The 15640-nt window shown below is 51.0% G+C and overlaps 1 pseudogene; it reads right to left on the bottom strand.

Moving 5' to 3' along the window:
- Positions 1–6058: 6058 nt before the first annotated feature.
- LOC131750487 (elongation factor 1-alpha 1-like) overlaps positions 6059–15640 on the bottom strand; it is a 73696-nt pseudogene continuing 64114 nt past the window's right edge.

Genomic DNA, 15640 nt, shown 5'->3' with positions numbered 1-15640 from the left:
TCTCTCTGCTTACCTGGTCATTAACAGCCCAAGCCCCAGCTGGTCCCCGGGCCGTGTACTGACGACCACAGACCTGGTTCAGGCCCTGCCTGGCCCAGCTTTCCCTTCCAGAAAGCAGGGGGTTCGAGGTTGGCGGGGGTGGGAGGGGGGTGTCCTGGGGCTCAGTGGGGGCCACAGGCGTTCCCATCTCTATTCACACGCAAGTCAGAAATCACTGGGTTTTCGTCCCTCGAAAGGCGCATCAGCAGTTTGTCCCCAGTGATGGAAGCTGCGTCGCGTGTGCCTCACAAGATCGAGGACACGGAGACTGAGGGCGACAGGGAGTCGCCCCTTCCACCCCATCAGCTGCACCATCACCTTCCTCCTTCCCGATCCAGATCCTACTGGCTAACTCCGGAAGCCCTTCCAGGCCGGAGCCCAGATCAGGGGACTCTCTGCCTGCAACCTCGGAAGCTTGGTGTCTCCGCTTTGTTACCCGCAGTTGGGACAGCTGGGCAGCTTCCCCCGGGCTCAGCCTGCCGGGCCAGGGAGACCCTGAACCTCTCCTTCCCCGAGCAGATGCAAAAAGATGCTCAGCAGCAAAGGTGCCCGGGGCTCCTTTCTAGGAGACCAGAGGCCAACAAGGGGTCAGAGGTCAATGGGCATAAGAACACTGCCACTGATAGAACAGCCGTCTTTCACCGAGGACTTAGGCGAACAGGCGATGAGCCAAATGCCTTTAACAATGATCCAATCTCATCCTTACGACTGTGAGACGGGCATTACTATCAGGCCCATTTTACAGATGAGGAAATAGACATGTAGGTGACTTGCCCAAAAGGCTCAGAGCGTGAGTGACAGAGCTGGAATCCTCCCACGTGACCCCCATGTGGGTCTCTTCTCAGAGCAAAGCCGAGCGGAGCCGGCCAGGGGCCACCCAGGTGGGAAAGACAATGTGTGCCTCACCAGGGACACTCTGCTGGTGGCAGCCCCTGTGGTCGGCCCTGGCCCTCTGGTGGCCTCTCTGTCACCGAGGCGCACCAGCCACCTCCATCCCGCTCCCCTGGGCACCAAAGACCAAGACTTTCCCTTCGGGGGACTATCCCAGACATGAGGGAAAGCTGGGCAAGACAAGATGGAAAAGGCACCGCGGCCCAGTGCGAGCCTGGCACGCGGGCAGAGGAACTCGGACTCTGCCCTGTTTCCCCGGGCAAGGGGGGGAGGTGTCATTAGGGCTGTGCCTTCCACAGCGGGGAGAGATGTAGCAGGAGGTGGCACAGCGGGGGTCCAGGTGCGGAGATGCAGCCTGAACTAGGGAGAGCAGCTGGGGATGGGAGGAGAGGATGGAGGCCCGGCCATCGCAGGGGAGTGGCTGGTCCTGGGGCTGAGGGACAGACGAGTGACTGTCCCCTCTCCGAGGGCCTCACACAGACCTCTCTACCCCTTCAGCCCTTTCCAGGTTGGTTTCCTAAACACCATGGCTATGAACTCACTTTCCAAAACCGCTCTGCCCAGTTCAAATTGCCTGCTGAGGCGGCAACATTCCACCAGGGCATCCTCCAGCAGGCTGACCGGCTACCCACTCACAGAAGTAGCAGGAAGGGCCGACATCAATAACACGCTGGAGTCCAGAATCGGCCCCAAAGAGCGAGGGCTTAGGGGCGAGGACCGCAGCAAGGGACCCCCTCCAGAGAACCCAGCCAGGAGCAGGAGGGGGCCTGTCCTGTGAGCTGCCCGAGGCCGGGGCAGTGCAGCAGGAATGGCCCAGCCATCCCCTCGGGGCACCCACATGGCTTCGTTTTGTAAAACGCGGCTTATATCTTGAGAAAATTACACAAGTCATCATCTAACACACGGGCTGGGACAGTAAAAATTCAGTCTCCTTTCTGGGACTCAGACTACCAGACTCGGGCCCCTCCAGATTTCATAGCAAGTCTCTTAGGTAAGAATGTGCCAGGTGGAGCCTTACTGGGAAATGACCCGGGTGTCCAAAGGCCTCACACATTCTCAGCCATGTGTGGGAGAAAAAGCCACGGCCAGGGCTCGGCAGAGGGCAGGGGGCCCAGCACATCCACGCAGAGCCTTTCCAGATGCTTCATGTGACTCTCACTAAAGGTGGGCTGATTAGCCCATTTTATTTACTTATTTTAATAGAAAAGACTCTGATTTTTTTTAAAATTAATTTTTGGCTGTGCTGGGTCTTCGTTGCTGCGCGCAGGCTTTCTCTAGTTGCGGCAAAGGGGGTTACTCTTCGTTGCAACACATGGGCTTCTCATTGCGGTGGCTTCTCTTGTTGCGGAGCAAGGCCTCTAGGCACGCGGGTTTCAGTAGTTGTGGCACGTGGGCTCAGTAGTAGTGGCTCGCGGGCTCTCAGAGCACGGGCTCAGTAGTTGTGGCGCACGGGCTTAGTTGCTCCGTGGCATGTGGGATCTTCCCGGACCAGGGCTCAAACCTGTGTTCCCCGCATTGGCAGGAGGATTCTTAACCACTGCGTCACCAGGGAAACCCTCGGCCCATTTTAAAGATTAGGAAACTGAGGTCCACAGAGATCAGCCATGGCTGACGCAGAGGTAAGAATCAGAGCCAAGATTGAGTTCCAGTTCTTTAAAGGCCTAGAAAATTATTCTCTGCTTTGGAATTGTGTTGTCCACTGCCGACAAAGCACGTTGGCTTTCTCAGAGATCACCTTCTCCCGGAACGTGTCTCCTTTCAGTTAAAATTGAAATATGAAAGCCTACACAAGCTCTCACATGGCCCAGGTAGAGGGGAGGTTGGTGTTCTGAGAAGCGCCCCTCAGAATCCACAGCAGAGCAGACACCAGCCACGTGTTTTTCATTTGACTGGGCTCTTCCAAGAGGCTCCTCCTGTTGGCACCATGGAGAGCTTGGGACAGCCTGCCTGCTCCCTCCCCTCTGGGACCAGCTCCAATGTCCCCTGTGCTCTCTCTGCTGATGAACCAAGGGGAGGCCCTGCTCCACCCCCATCCCATTCGGGGCTAAACAGAAAGACAAGAGGGAATGAGCAAACGTCACCTCTGAGAGCAGGTGCCGACCTGAGGCCCTGGGGACTCTTGGGAGATGTCTACCCAGACCTGAAGAGGGAGGGGCAGCGCCCGGCATGTGGTAGACAAAAACTTGTTATCGATGAGAAAAATGCCAGACAGTGGGAAAGAAAGCCATTCTCAGGTTCCGCGTGAGGTGAGTGCCAAGAAGTTTGAAGGAGTGATTCTGAGTGCAGCAGACAGCTAAGACTAATTCGTAAGATAATTCCTAAAACAGAACTGTACCTTCCAGGACAACAGGACTTCATGGTAAACTCAGAGATGATCGGGACTTGGAGAGACCTGGATGACCATCTGACCCCCTCCCCCATCCCCAACTTCCGTGGAGAGGCTGTTAGGAGCCTCTGATCACTCCATAGGTGGGTCCAAACTTCCAGATGAGGACGGGAAGGACTGGCCAAGCTGCAGCTTTGGGTGGGAGAGTGCAGCCGAGATGGGGCTGCTTAAATGCTCCTGCAGAGGAAGGAAAGCAACGGCACGAATGAACTAAGATTGTCCCAGAAGACAGTAGAGATATGCTTCAAGTGCACACCCAGCCTATTATAACATGCTGATAGCAGGTGCAGAGGCTACAGTGATAGTTTAAAAAATAATACTCACAAAACCCAGCCAGCTGTCCAGGGCACTGTTCCAATGGAGGAAGGAAAAGTCCTACAGGATGTAGGACAATTTTACCCCCCAAGAAACACACAGGAAATGAAAGAGTCTGAACACTGGCTCTGGCCAAGGTGGGAAGGGACTCCAGGGCCCTGCAAATGAGAGCATGGCCTCGGGGCCAGAAGACCTGGGGCTGAAGTGGGCTGCCAGTCACTAAGCCTCTATTTCTTCACCTACAGGACTGGGGCAACAGTGCTGCCTTAAACACCGCTTGACTGTGAAGATTAAATTAGATGAGGTATATAAAAGAGTGCTTTGCAAATTGTAAAGTACCTATGAATAAATATATAAGGCCTTTAAAATAAGAAATGTATCTCTACCCACTCTTAAGGCACCAACTCTCTCAGAGATAACAATGAAAACTGAAACAAAATACAACACACCAGAAGCAGGGCAAAAACAGAGACTTTATGTCCTTACCAGAATCCAGGGACCTGAATTTAGATCGCAGTCTCAGCTTGCCATCTGTGTGACCTTGGGCAAGTCATTTTCCTCATTTATAAAACAAGGAAGTAGGAACTGGAAAACCTCCAGGGTCCCTTCTAAGCCAAAAGTTTTATGAATCTGTACTCTGTGCTACCTGCATAAGCTTCTGGGGAAAATGCATCAAGTAGTATTTCCTATGAAATCACCATGAGCTAGCTAAAATTGCTTTACACATTTGCTTTGCAATTTCTTTTCTCCTTCTATCCCATCTCTATCTGCTGGAGTATTGTCTGTCATACACCTAGAGGAGCAAAACAATATAATTAATAAGATTAAATTAATAGATAGATGCTGACTTTTGTGCCTCACAAGGAGAGAATATACCTTTGTCTCAAAGGTATATTGATGGAGTGTTTGCAAAAACTTATACTTACTTGTCCAAAAAGATAACTCCTCTAAATTACAAAGAGCAGAAATTGTACAAGCCATTCTCCAAACCACAAAATCCAACAAAAGCTAGACTGGAATGCTGAAAGCCTGAAAACCAAAAGTAGGTAGATAGATAGATAGATAGACAGACAGACAGACAACCCATCTGAAAACTAAAATAGACTTCCTTTGGGGTTCAGAAAATGAATTATAAATACAACAGAAAATTAGAACATGACTTGTCAAAACGTATACCATCAAAGCTGTGTTTTGAGGTAAATTCATAATATAAAGATGCCTTCATTATTAAAATAAAACAACACAGTTTCCACTTCTGGGATGACTGAGAGAGTAACTCCATGGAACCAGCAAAGCTGGCAAAAACTATTTAAAAAAAGAAAAAGAACAGCCATTTAAAGTCTCTGGGAACTGTCCTAAGGGCATACGACAAAGAAAGAAACATCTACTCAACAAAATCTACTAAAACTCAGTAAGAACAGCAAGAGTCTGTGGCATTTCAGCCACAACCTTCTCTCTCCCTCCACATGGGTGTGGCCAAGAAGTCGGGGCTCCCTCGCCCTTCAAATCCTAATAAAGGCTTACATATCTCACCGGGAGGTACAGGCCACCAGCATTTCTCATTCCCTGCAACTCCAAGCTGAGAAGGCTAAATTCCTGGTGTGTCGATGTGACTGAGAGGTGGAGACAGCCTTCCTCCCGGCCACTGCCGTGGAACAGAGGCTCTACCCCAGGCCGGGCAGGCCCAGAGGACTGGGACCCCACCTGCCTGACCACAGCTTGCTCATGGGACACAGTTTCCAAGAAGATGCAAGCTGAGGTGGCCAGAGGCACCCAGAACTAGAGCTCAGAGAGTTTGCACAGGGGAGATTCAATCCAGGAGAAAAGAAAGCTCTCTGAAGTGCTCCCAAAGGAAATGACTTTATTTAAAACAGAAGGTGAGGGCTTCCCTGGTGGCGCAGTGGTTGAGAATCCGCCTGCCGATGCAGGGGACACGGGTTCGTGCCCCCGTCCGGGAGGATCCCATGTGCCGCGGAGCGGCTGGGCCCATGAGCCATGGCCGCTGCGCCTGCGCGTCCGGAGCCTGCGCTCCGCAATGGGAGAGGCCACAACAGTGAGAGGCCCGCGTACCGCAAAAAAAATAAAATAAAATAAAATAAAATAAAATAAAATAAAAAAACAGAAGGTGAGGAAGTTCATACCTAAGGGCACTCTTGAGAACAGCAGCCTCTCTTAATTAAGAGCAATAAACCAAACCCAAGGTAGATAGTTCACCGGAGAGAACCAGGCAAAGAGACAGAAGCCCTCCTGGGCGCCAAGCAAACCTCACAACGGGCCTCACAATCTACCCCGGCTGGAATTGTTGTGTTTTTTTTTTCTCATTAAACTTTTTTAATGGGTCTCAAATTCTGTGACAGATTTTTGGTCAACTTGTTTCCATTAAAATTACTGATTTTAAAAACTCATAACAAAACTGCTACACACAAAACATTCTCCTTTCCTTCTGCAGGTTTTAAGATGCACTGTTATCACTAACCAGTCTTTTGCTATTAAACTTAAATGGCCAGTTGAGACAAACAGTCCTGAGACCGCTCTTCCACCACCGATTAAGACTGGGGTGGCAGGTATTGGGGATAATATTCACTTAGCCTTCTGAGCTTTCCGGTCAGACTTGGTGACCTGCCTTCTTGTCCACTGCTTTGATGACACCCACAGCAGCCGCCCGTCTCATGCCACCAACAGCACAACGGCCCAGAGGAGGACAGCCAGAGAGGCTCTCAGCACACACGGGTTTGCCAGGAACCATATCGACGATGGCAGCATCATCAGATTTCAGAATTTGGGGCCATCTTCCAGCTTTTTCCCAGAAGGACGATCAGTCTTCTCCTTCAGCTCAGCAAGCTTGCAAGCTTGAGCTGTGTGACAATCCAGCACAGGTGCATAGCCAGCACTGCTTTGGCCTCCATGGTTCAAGATAACCGCCTGAGCTGTGAAGCCAGCTGCTTCCACCGGTGGGTCATTTTTGCTGTCACCAGCCACATTGCCACGACGAACATCTCTGACCAGACACGTTCTTGACATGGAAGCCCACAATGTCCCCAGGAAGGGCTTCACTCAAAAGTTCATGGTGCGTTTCAACAGACTTCACTTCAGTTGTCACGTTGACTGGAGCAAAGGTGACCACCAAGCCAGGTTTGAGAACACCCGTCTCCACTCGACCCACAGGGACAATGCCAATACCACCAATTTTGTAGACGCCCCGGAGGGGCAAATGCAAGGGCTTGTCAGTTGGGCGAGCTGGTGGCAGGATGCGATCCAGAGCTTCAAGCAGTGTGGTTCCACTGGCACTGCCATCTCTACGGGTGACTCTCCGTCCCTTGAACCACAGCATCTAAAACACAAGACCGTCAGCGTTACCATCGAACGTACCCCTTTCTGGGACAATCCTAAAACTCTAGAAAATCACTTACGTTAGCACTTGGCTCCAGCATATGCTGTCACCATTCCAGCCAGAAATTGGCACAAATGCTGCTGTGCCGGGTTGTAGCCAAGTTTCTTAATGGAGGTGCTGACTTCCTTCACAGTTTCCTCCTGTCTCTTCCGGCTGTAGGGTGGCTCAGTGGGATCCATTTTGTTAACTCCAACAATAAGGTGTTTCACACTCAGAGTGTAGGCCAGAGGGCGTGCTCGGGGTCTGCCCATTCGTGGAAACACCTGCTTCAAATTCACCAGGACGCACAATCAGCCTGGGATGCCTCTGTAATCATGTTTTTGATGACGTCTCTGTGTCCTGGGGCATCAACGATGGTCACAAAGAACTTGCTGGTCACAAAGAACTTGCCGGTCTCAAACTTCCACACGGCGATATCACTGGTGATACCACTCTCGCGTTCAGCTTTCCGTTTGTCCAAGACCCAGGCACACTTGAAGGAGCTCTTTCCCATCTCGGCAGCCTCCTTCTCGAACTTTTCAATGGTTCTCTTGTCGATCCCACCACATTTGTAGATTGGATGGCCAGCAGCGGTAGACTTCCCCGAATCTACGTGTCCAATGACAACGATGTTGATATAGGTCTCCTCCTTTCCCATTTTTGCTGAGGTTTAGCCGTGGTTTTCACCACACCTGCATCCCGGCGGCAAACCTGTTTCGGAAAAAGCCCCCGGCTTGAATTTAATTGGATCAGGCTGCAGAGCAATTTATGTCCCTGGGCATTTTTGAAAACAATAGAGCAATCAGCAGGTGGACTCTATTACCTCCTGCTGGGCTGGGTGTATTCCCAATTGAAGCAAACAGCTTAACAAAGAAATCAGAAAGGGGCTTCCCTGGTGGCGCAGTGGTTAAGAATCCGCCTGCCAACACAGGGCACACGGGTTCGAGCCCTGGTCCGGGAAGATCCCACATGCCGTGGAGCAACAAAGCCCACACACCACAACTATTGAGCCTGCGCTCTAGAGCCCACAAGCCACAACTACCAAGCCCACGTGCTGCAACTACTGAAGCCCATGCACCTAGACCCCGCACTCCACAACAAGAGAAGCCAGCACACCACGACGAAGAGTAGCCCCCACTCGCCACAACCAGAGAAAGCCCATGCGCAGCAACAAAGACCCAACGCAACATAAATAAATAAATTTATTTTTTTAAAAAAGCAATTGTATTTTTTTTTTAAAAAAGAAATCAGAAAAAGACACAATCAAAGACAGCACTGCTAAGTCCACCGCATCCCAGGGAGGTGGGCTCACGCTCATGCCCAAGGCTGTACCGTCCGAGGATAATGAAGGCTCTAAATTTTTTTTTAACGTCTTTATTGGAGTATAATTGCTTTACAGTGGTGTGTTAGTTTCTGCTGTATAACAGAGTGAATCAGCTATATATACATATATCCCCATATCCCCTCCCTCTTGCGTCTCCCTCCCACCCTCGCTATCCCACCCCTCTAGGTGGTCACAAAGCACCGAGCTGATCTCCCTGTGCTGTGCGGCTGCTTCGCACTAGCTATCTGTTTTACATTTGGTAGCGTATATATATATGTCCATGCCACTCTCTCATTTCATCCCAGCTTACCCATCCCCACCCTCCCTTTCCTCAAGTCCATTCTCTACATCTGCATCTTTATTCCCGTCCTGCCCCTAGGTTCATCAGAACCTTTGTATATGGGTGTGTGTGTGTGTGTGTGTGTGTGTTAGCATACGGTATTTGTTTTTCTCTTTCTGACTTACTTCACTCTGTATGACAGACTCTAGGTCCATCCGCCTCACTGCAAATAACTCAATTTCGTTTCTTTTTATGGCTGAGTAATATCCCATTGTATATATGTAAGGCTCTAAAATTGATTGTGGTGGTGGATGCACAATTCGGGGAATATACTAAAAACCATTGAGCTGTGCACTTTATTTGTTTTATTTTTAAAAACATTTTATTGGCCTATAGTCGGCTTACAATGTGTTGTTAGTTTCAGATGTGCAGCAAAGTGATTCAATTATGCATATACATATATTCGTTCTTTTTCAGATGCTTTTCCCATATAGGCTAATACAGAATACTGAGTAGAGTTCCCTGTGTTAGAGCTGTGCACTTTAGATGACAGGTGAACTGCATCTCAACAAAATTGTGAATAAGAAAGGAATACAAAAAGTGAATGACCTCCATAGTCATCGCAGTATTATTTCAAAGAATCCAGTCTTAAGAAAGAAAATAATGCAATAAAAACAAAACTAAACGACTTGGACAATTGAAAAGATGATGGAATTGATTTTAAAAATTAATTTTTGGACATCTTGCCACTCCTGTTTCTCTTTAAAACAGTCCGGATTTCTACAAAATGGTTTCAAGTGCTCCCTGAAAAACCCTCATTTCTAAAGACCTTCTCTTATTTGACTCTGACTTTGAATGGAAAAGAATTTTCACTGGATGCTCCCAGGAGAGCCTGTGTTCCCTCCGAGCCCTGCTGTATCTTCTTCCTCGAATTCCCTATCAAGTGCCCCACAGGTGGGGCTGGCCATCCTGGGTTTTGCAGTTCCACCATCAATATGGCCCACACCCGGATGTGATACAAGTGCATCTCCCCAGACAGTCTGGGAGAAGCCAGTACTCAGCGCCAAAGGCTTCTGGTCAGATCCCAGCCCTGGGAAAGAACCTCATTTTCCCAAAGACCCTTTGGACTAGGTCACCACCCGTCACAGTGTGATCAGAGGGATGTGAAACTACCTGCCTGAGGAAGAAATTCTCTCATTCAGGAACCTCAGGTCCATTAGATTCTGTCACTTACTAGGCAGGTCATTTGGTCTCTCTGAAACTCAGTCTCCTCATCTGTGCAATGGGCGTACTATTGTAAGGATTAAGTAAAATATCGTATGTGAGAGTGCTTGGGACCTACTTCCTTGCTTCCTCAACTGTGGGCCAGGGGCTCACACCACTCTCCTGTCCATTCCTTTGGCTGCCTTTGCTCCTGTTGGGGAGGAAGAAATTTTTCTCTACCCTCCTAGGTTCTTCTGGCAGGTCTAAGAAATAAATTGACACGAGAAAGATTAATAGGACAAAATCAAACAAAAGTTTAACAGCATATATACATGGGAGAGACCCAGGAAAACTGAACAGCTCACCATAATGGCCAAAGTCCTCACTTTAAACGTCACCTTCAGCTAAAGACAACAGAGGATGTTGGAAGTAGTGGTTTGGGACTTCGAAGGGGAGAAAGGCAATTCACCTGGAGATGGAAAAGCACATGTTTATTAAATAAATGTTTGCGGGCCCTGCAGAGACAATGGGACACAGAGTAGACTCTGATCTCTAAGTGTTCCCCTACCACACCTAGTTTGTATTCTCTGCAGACGTCTGGTGATAGCTCTATTCCCGCACTAGGCCCTCTATCTAAATTTTTCCGGCGATTGGGGCGTAGTTCAAAGTTTCCTCCTGAGTCTTTTGGGCCTTGATAATTTTCAGCTTGAAATAATCAACATGCCAGAGACATCTGGGGGTGACAAATTTTGTTCCCTACACTCCAAACAGACTCGATCCCATGCTTAGAGGTGGCCTGGGTTCCAAGGAACCCCAGGGTCTCCAGTTAAAGGCTGCTTAGTCTGACAAACTTAAATTTAACCAAAGGTGAGTGACCCAGAAAGTAACAACCACATCCAATGAAATGGATAGGGACCATCGGGCCCTGCCTCTTTTGTCTGCTGTCTGCGTTATGGAACCGAACTGAGTAGCCACAGCAGGGCTGGTGAGAGGTGATGGATGCCAGGCGCTGGATGCCCTTGACTAAATCTGATACCCACTGGTGTTTATAAACCGAGTTTCTGGAATCTTCTCTGAAAGCCCAAACTCTTGGTCGGGTTGGAGGAAAATAATCCAAGGTCCAACCCAAGACACAGCGACAGTCCCATCATCACGGCCCACATGAACCGGCTTCACCCAGCAGGGCACTGGCACAGCGGACTGTTTAGCCCCCACCGCCGGTTCTCTCTGGATTGAGCAACAGAGCACAGAGATCTTCCGAGAGCCCACCCAGAAACGTTGCCCTGGCAAAGCCCCCGCTGCCTGGGGAGAATGTGGGGAGCGGGGAGGACTTGGGAGTCAAGGTGAAATCTTAGAGCAGGGGGACCCTCAGGCCACATCTCCTGCTGCTGATGGCAGGTGGACGTGGTGCCCTCAGACCAGGCCACTGGACAAGGTCTAAGACAGCTGCTCTCCCAGGGAGGTCCGGGTCCCATTAGAGGTGCAGCAGTCCTGCAGTTAGCCTGATTTTTCTCTCTACCCAGCTGTGAAAGGACAGTTTTTCAGGCCCACAGCAGAGCCTGGCGCCTCTGCAGAGCCAGGGGCAGAGAAGGGGCCTCTGGTGCAAGAGTATTGCTGGGGAAGGTGAGGCCTCAGCAGGATGGGAGATCTTCAGCCTCTGATGCTTCTGATGTTCTGCTCTGGGGCCTGGTCCCTGGGGGCTCCTCCCTCCTCTGACTCTGTCATGGATTGAATCATGTCCCCCCCAAAGATATGGTGAAGTCCCACCCCTTGCTTGGTACCTGTGAAGGTGACCTTATTTGGAAACAGGGTCTTTGCAGATGGTTCTAGTGAAGTTAAGATGAGCCCCGGGGTAGGCCCTTCATCCACGATGACTGGTGTCCTCAGAAGAGGACCAGACTGAACACAGAGACACACGGGGAGAAAGCCACGTGACGAAGGGGCTGGAAGCTGCAGGGAGAAGGCGAGGAAGGATCCTACCCAGAGTCTCGAGGGAGCACAGTCCCGCTGAACCCTAGCCTCTAGCACTCAGCACGGGCTCCACACAACTCTCTCACTGGGCTCCAGCATGAACCTCCAAGTCAAGAGACTTCTAGTGACTTCTACTTTTTCAACAGCAGGAAGGAAGAAGACAGCTTGGATCTGGAAAGCAGAGGGGGAATTGAGAAACTAAGAGACTGGATTTCTGTTGTCTTAAGCCACCCAGCACACAGGGCTTTGCCGCAGCTAACACGGCCCCAAACTCTGAAGCCTAATCCCACCCATCACCTGTATCCACGTCCCATGGGGACACAGAGACGGGCGGGGGGCTGGGGGGGCGGGCGGCTGAGAATCCACGTTGGAGAAGGAAGTCAGCTGGGGGTGTGCAGGACAGGAGAGGGTGGGCATGACGGAGAAAGACGAGGGCGTGCTGTCTCCTGGCAGGGCGGGGCCCCAGAGAGTGGAATCAGGTAAACAGAGGAAGCCTCGGATCCTTTCCAGCCGGGGACTCCGAAATGGCCGGGCCTAGGATCGAATCGTCTCTCCCCTCTGCTTTTTGTGAAACCCTGGAGTTCCTGCCAACAGAACAAAAAGAAAGCCCCCAACACACCTATTTCCTATCTCAACATATATCTGATAAGCCCAGTGTCCCGCCTTTCCCCAGACTATAAATGACTGCCTCCCCCCAACCCCCAGCCAAGCTCACTCCGGGTTCAACACGACTCTCTCACTGCATCCAGCCTGAACCTCCAAGCCAGCAGAATTCCAGTGACTTCTACTTTTCCAGCAAATGGGAAGGAAGAAGACAGCTTGGATCTGAAGAGCAGAGGGGCAATTAAGAAAGTGCCTCAGCTCCAGGCATCTCTTTTTTTAACCGCTAACTGGGTAATGAATAATTTATAGCCAAGAATGTTTGTAGGGGGATAAAACTGTTGACAAGTCAAGAAAAACCTCTTAGCAGCCTAACGGAGCAATCCATCTTCAAGAAGCACGTTTCAAATGCATAGTTTGTGAAGACGCTGGTTGACGTTGTTTCCTTTCTCCCTTTTTTTATCTATATGGAAATCGGTGGGTGCTGAAATATATTTCACTTCAGCATGAACTGGGGCTGAATGAAATCCCAGGCAAGAATTAAATCATTGCTTCATACTGCAAGAAATAAACACCAAGCCAGGCAGAGACCCTCGGCGCCCGCAGGGCAGGAGAGCAGGGACTTCTGGGGAGCTGAACAGAGGTGTTGGTATTCCACGCAGGACAGCATGCAAAGCCCAGCCTCAGACTCACCGGAGCAAGGGGGTGATGCATCCGGGAGAATGTTCCTCAGGGAGGGCCCCAAGCTAAGTGGTGGTGATTACACAGCTGAGACCTCCTGGTCTTTGAAGAGCCGGCATCCTCCCCCAAGTCCTCCTAGATCTGGGCATCAGGAGGGCACTGTGAGGGCTTTCTGACATCGGTGGTTGGACCGAAGACGGTATGCCAAGAATGCTGACAGCTACAGGGTCAGTCTTGTATCAAGCACCTACCATGTTCCAGGGCCAAGCTCCTTCTGGAGATCCTGTTGGCTCTCTGGTTGGTGCTAACTGGGCAGTTGGATCACTGCATGGACCGCCCCCCTGCTCCAGCAGGGCAAACTTGGGAGCCAGAGCTCCAGGAGGACTTGTAACATTGCTAAACATCATACAGGTACAGGATGATAGAACCTGGCCTTGAACCTATGTCTCACCCACATGCTGATTCATCTCCCATGGTCTTAAGGAGGCTGACTTGGTTTTCCAGACATCGGCAGGTATTAGGATGCCCCCCCATATTCTCATCCCCTCAATGCTCCCCCTACCTGCTTTGGGCCCCTGACTGACCAAGGTTCGAGTGGTTCAGTAGGCTGTGACCCAAGCCTGAACCACAGCCAAGCAGCTCCCCTGGGGACAGGACAGGTGAGGTTGGCACCCTTCCTCGTAACTGTGTGTTAATAATCAATTGCTGCGTAACAAATGACCCCACACTCAGTGGCTCTAAAACAACAAGCAGTTTCTACCTCACGGTTTCTGTGCACTTGGATCCCAGGGGCAGCTTGTCTGAGTCCTCTTGTTCAGGGCCTCTCACAGGGCTGGAACCGAGGCATCTGCTGGGGCTGCAGTCATTTCAAGGTTCAACTCTAAGCTCACCGACATGGCTGCTGCCAAGGTTCCATTTATCACAAGGCGTTGGATTCGTGGCCTCGGTTCCTCACTGGCTGTTGGCTGGAGACACCTCTCAATTCTTGGCTATGTGGACCCCCTCCATAGGGCAGCTCACAACATGGCAGCTGGCTTCCCTCAGAACCAGCAAGAGAGCAAGAGTCACCCATAATGGAAGCCAGAGACTTTTGTAACGTAATCTCCAAGTGACACTCCATCAGGTGTGCCTTATTCTTTCATTCGAAGCAAGTCACTTTGTCCAGTCCACACAAAAGCAGGGGGCATTACGTGATGGCACGAATGACCGGGAGGCTGGGATCGTTGGCAGCCATCTTGGGAGCTGCCTACCACCATAACCAGCTGTATTTGTTATCTGGTGCTGCATAACAAATTAGCCCGGAGCTTCATGGCTTAAAACAGCAATGGTTGCTTATCACCCCTCACAGTCTCTGTGGTCAGGAATTCAGGAGCAGCTTGGCTGGACAGTCCTGTCTAGAGGTCTCTCATAGGACTGCAGTCAGATGTCAGCCAGGGCTACAGTCTTCTGAAGGCAGGGCTGGGGCTGGAAGGTCCACTTCCAAGTGGCCCACTCACGTGGCTGGCAAGTTGATGCGGCCTGCTGGTGGGAGTCCTCAGTTCCTTAGCACATAGGCCTCCCCACAGGGCTGCCTGAGTGTCCTCACAGCATGGTGGCTGCCTTCCCAGGGCGTGCAATCCAAGAGATCAAGGCAGAAGCTACAGTGCTTTTACGACCCAGCCTCAGTGTTCAGTCACACACAATCACTTCAGTGGTGTTCTAGTGGTCACCCAGGTCAGCCCTGTTCAATGACAAAGCGGACAGCACAAAGGCTTGAATACCTGGAGACAAGGATCACTGGGGGCCATCTCGTAAGTCAACTACCACATCAACAGGGCCAGCCCACCACAGGGTGGAATCATAGTGCTGCAGCCAGGCTGAAAAGGGGACTGAACCCAAAGCCCAGGCATATCATACTCTCTGTCGTTTTCCCGAATGTGACTGGCTCTCTTGGGCCCACGTCTTTGTGATCTTCCCTCTACTTGTCATGCTTTCTCCCACAGTGAGCTCCTACTTAACCTCCAAAGCCCAATTCAAACGTCACCTCCTCCACGAAGTCTTCTCTATTCCTCACACTAACTCCCCTGACCTACCCCACCCACAGCATGGCTGTCTCCCCCTCTGTGTGTCCCTATGCAGCATTTCTTTTTTTTTTTTTTTTTTTTGCGGTACGCAGGCCTCTCACTGTTGTGGCCTCTGCCGTTGCGGAGCACGGGCAGGCTCAGCGGCCGTGGCTCACGGGCCCAGCTGCTCCGCGGCATGTAGGATCTTCCCAGGCTGGGGCACGAACCCACGTCCCCTGCGTCGGCAGGCGGACTCTCAACCACTGTGCCACCAGGGAAGCCCAGCTACGCGGCTTTTTAAATGCCTTTATTGTCAGCCCATATCTCAGCATCTGTCTGCTTACCCCATGTGCCTGGGATACCAGGGACCACATACCGTCACCTGTGGATCCTGAGCATATGGCCAGTGCCCCCATAGTGGACACTCAGTCACTGTAAGATGGAGCCAATTAAGTGACTTGCCACAGCCGCAGCTGGTCAGCTCCAGAGCTGCGCTGAGGCCAGAGGCAGGTCTCCTGCCTCCTTGGCCCTTTCCTAC

This window comes from Kogia breviceps, chromosome 2 (assembly GCF_026419965.1).
Source record: "Kogia breviceps isolate mKogBre1 chromosome 2, mKogBre1 haplotype 1, whole genome shotgun sequence".
Lineage (NCBI taxonomy): Eukaryota > Metazoa > Chordata > Mammalia > Artiodactyla > Physeteridae > Kogia > Kogia breviceps.
The sequence above is the reverse complement of the archived record's forward strand: the minus strand, read 5'-3'. Positions and strand labels throughout refer to the sequence as shown.